The sequence below is a fragment of the Vicia villosa genome, unplaced genomic scaffold, assembly GCF_029867415.1.
Source record: "Vicia villosa cultivar HV-30 ecotype Madison, WI unplaced genomic scaffold, Vvil1.0 ctg.001537F_1_1, whole genome shotgun sequence".
In the NCBI taxonomy this organism is placed as follows: domain Eukaryota; kingdom Viridiplantae; phylum Streptophyta; class Magnoliopsida; order Fabales; family Fabaceae; genus Vicia; species Vicia villosa.
The window spans coordinates 123,006-126,883 of NW_026705657.1; positions in this window are offsets into that span (position 1 = coordinate 123,006).

Genomic DNA, 3,878 nt, shown 5'->3' on the forward strand with positions numbered 1-3,878 from the left:
GCATGTCCGCCCAGTTTAGGCTAACTATGTAAAAGCCTGCAAAAAATAGAGCGGAGCAGGATAGACATAGTTAAAAGCGTAGGCCTAAAATTCTATCTCGTCTCGCACAAAGTACGAGCGAGACAGAGAATGCCCACGGACACTACATCTTTTAGGCCCTAAAAAACATAAAATTTTATTAATTCACATGCCCGCAAAAGCCCGTAGAAAAAACATAACTTGGCGGTTATATTAAAGGATGAGGGCATTAATCATTGACCCATCTCGCACTAAAGTGCGGACAAAGGGACATGCCTAATAGACCGGATCTATTTTGTCACCTCTAATTATAGCATCCTCGTCGTGTATTATAATGAATTAAATTTTCAAAGTATTTGTCTTGAGTGGCTTTAATATTTAGAACTTTTGATACATCTCTCTTTGGGATTTAGACTCACTCATGTTTTTTCTATTATGTTAATATGAACCATTAATTCGCCTTATTTTTCTCTTTCATTTGTATTTTTTTTTCTTTGTGTGGCAATCAACCATTACACTAAATTAAAAAAATAATCAAAAGAGCATGAAAGAGCACCATAAAATACGTGCTTGATTGTGTGGTTAACGGATTTATATATAGTTTGATATCAAATAATGTGTGGCATAGTGGGATTGTGGATATGATGATTAAAGATTCTTTTATTTCTAAACTTCCTACTAAGCACGGTTGTAAATAAAGGTTTTATTAGAATTATAATTTAGTTTAATTTTTCAATTTTAATTAGTAATTGTTATATAATATTATTTGATTTATGAAAATAAAAAAGAAAAAAAATGTAATGAAGTAATGATTAGTGAGGTTATTAAATAATCATTTTATATATCATTTATTATTATTATTATTATTATTATTTGATCTTTTCGAGCAGAACAGGTGGCTAGCAACGATGAAGCTTGAATTCCGGACCGGTTGAGAGAAAAAATTGGTTGTACCGGCAAGGCACTCCGATGTCAAAGTAAGTGTTTGGACCACAAGGTACAACAGAAAAGTGAGAGATTTTGGGTAAGAAAATGATTACCTTACCCCTAGAGTTAGAGGGCTATTTATAGAGTAGTTCTATGAAAAGGGCTCCATCTTTTGAGGACCTATGCGAGGCGTTAGACCAGGAAACGCGTATATTCAGCCGTGGCCGAGAACGAGGCTTTAGCATGCTCAGTTACGTCTTGAGTTTGCCCGGAGCGGGCCGGGGAAGGCTACCGCGTGTATGGACCAGAATGCATTGGGCTAAAGGGCGGATTGACCCAATTGGAATAATTGGGTCGGTCCAGAACAGGAGCCCCCCAAGTCGTTGCTTCCGACCGTGGGAGTGACAACTTTAAGGAAGCTGTGCAGAGGAGATCTGTCGGGGAGGTGGACCTGATGCCTCCGAGGAGTGTTGCCCTGAAATCACGGGGAGAGGGACGGTTAGGCCGGGAGCTAGGAGGCGTGTCGCTTGGGAGTTTAGCAGTTTGGGATACGCGTCGCATTTAATACGGGATGATGACTAGTCTAGCCGTAGGCTCCTAGGGTTAATGATGACCCTTCCATTCTCATAGGTCATGTGCGGCGCGTGTGACGTATCTTAGGCGCCTATAAATACTTTGAACTATCTTCTTTTTCAAACTTTTAAAACTCGTTCCCTGTGCTTTCTTCTATCGTCGCCGACCATGCTTTTCGCCGTGACGTTTCATCAACAACAGTCGTCTTCTTCATCAGAATCTCGATCGTAAGTTCACTCTTTCCCTTTGTTTTCCGTCTTTTCTCTTTGATTGCTTAGAGATGCATGGAATGTGGTTAGGATAGGGTTTTTAGCGTGACTTAGGATGTAAGTTCAAATTTTTGTTGGTGGTAGACGGTGGAGAAGGCTGGTTTCTCTGCCGTTGATGGTTACGAATCGTTAGGCTGTTTGTTGTGAGTTTAGTTTCTGCTTCACTGGTTATTTTTACGGATTCTGTGTTTCCTTTAGTGCGTTTTCAAGTCTGTTTTTGGAAGTGTTGCCCTAGGGGCAGTGTGCATGTTTAGCCTGGGTTAGTGTGAACGGCATTTGGCTTGACGACCGATTCTTCGGGGAGGGGCATGGTCGGGGATCTTTTGTCCTTTGAACGTTTGTGCGCCCTTTCACTTTGAACAGTGGTGGAAGGGTGGATTTAATTGTGCTGTTGAATTCACTATTCTCCCCTGCTTTTCTGCTTTTCAGGTGAATATGGCCGATCAAGGACGTCCTTCAACCTCGGGCTCGTCGTTTGCGACGCCCCCGGCCCAGCGAGGGATGTCCCCGGACTCATGGGTGCAGAAGGAGGCGCTCGAGATCGAGAGTCATTTCGTCGAGGACCTATCGAATATCTTCTTGGAGATCGAGGGTTACGTGGATCCCGAGGAAGATGTGAATAAGAATGGGTGGTCCGTGATTGTCCCCGGGGAAGAAGACCGGGTGTGTGATGTTTATGCCCCTGACCTGATTCCCATGTACGAAGTGGTATTTCGGGAGATGGGTTTCCGGGTACCTTTTTCTGATTTCCAGATTGCAGTGTTCAATCACCTAGAGGTGGCGCCCGATCAGCTTCACCCTAACGCGATCGCGTTCATCCAGGCGTTCGAGCTGACTTGCTCGTATTTGAAGATAGCGGAGACCATTCCGTTCTTTTTCTATTGCTTTTTCGTGCAACAAAAGGTTGCTAACGGTCAGTTTGGCTGGGTATCCTTAAAACAGTCGAAGAAGATCTTCAAGTCTTATTCTGACTCCCTGAAAAATTATAAAACGCGCTTCTACCTTATTCGCCCTCAGTCCAAGGAAGCTCGCGATTCTGTTTTCTCTCGGGAGCCTGTAACGCCCCAAATTTAATTAATTAGTTAATTATATTATTTAAGAATTTAATCATTGGATTTAATCGAATTTCGAGGATCAATCGGAATTGTCGGTATTATTTTGGGAAGCGTATTTGGATTATTAAGTTAAAGTTGGATTTTATTCGGTTAGTCGGAGAATTAATAAAGTTGATTTCGTTGAAGAAATAATATTATTATTAATATTGGACTATTTGTATTTAATTCGAATTTTATCGACGAAGTCAGAATTATTTTATTAAGTTGGCATGGTAATTAATCGGATTAATTTGGTGAAATAAAGTGGAAGTGTTATTTTATTAATGAGCTTAAAAATAACTTTGGATTTAATTTGAGTTGTTGTGAAGTAAGGAGGGGGTATGTAACTTAGGCCCAATTATGTTGGATTTAGAATTGGGAGAAGGAAGAACTATCATAACACAAAGAGGAATAGGGTTTGGAGGAGAGGTGAAGAAGAGAGTCATGGCGGAAGAGAAAAGCTAGAGGAAGTCCAATTTTCGCAGCAAGTTTCTGCAGTGAGACACCTTAGTAAAACGGACGTTTCTCCCAATCCAACCGTTGGATCGTCGCGGTTCTTGGACACAACGTTCCAGACTCGTAGAGGTAAATTCTGACCGGAGCGATTTCCATTTTGATGATTTTAAGTCCGTCTGACAAAGCGATTTCCGAACAGGTTTTTGTTGCGTCTTTGCACGTTGTTAGAAAAGATTTTCGGAGAAAAGATGGAAGCGGCGGCATAAGCTATGGCAACCGGAACCGGGAGAGTAGAGAAATCTCATATCCAAGGTAAGGGTGGGGTTCTAGCTCTATAAACAGGATTATGATGAATGATATGTGGGGGTTATGGTTGTATGATTGCCTCTGTTTCGTGTGTTGTGATTGTATTGTTGAATGTTGAAATTGATTGACATCGGTGAATAAGGTTATAAAAGTTCAATCAATGGTGGTGGAAAATTAACCTAGGGTTTATAATTATTATTATTGAGGAATTAGTTGCAGAAAATTGCTAGATGTT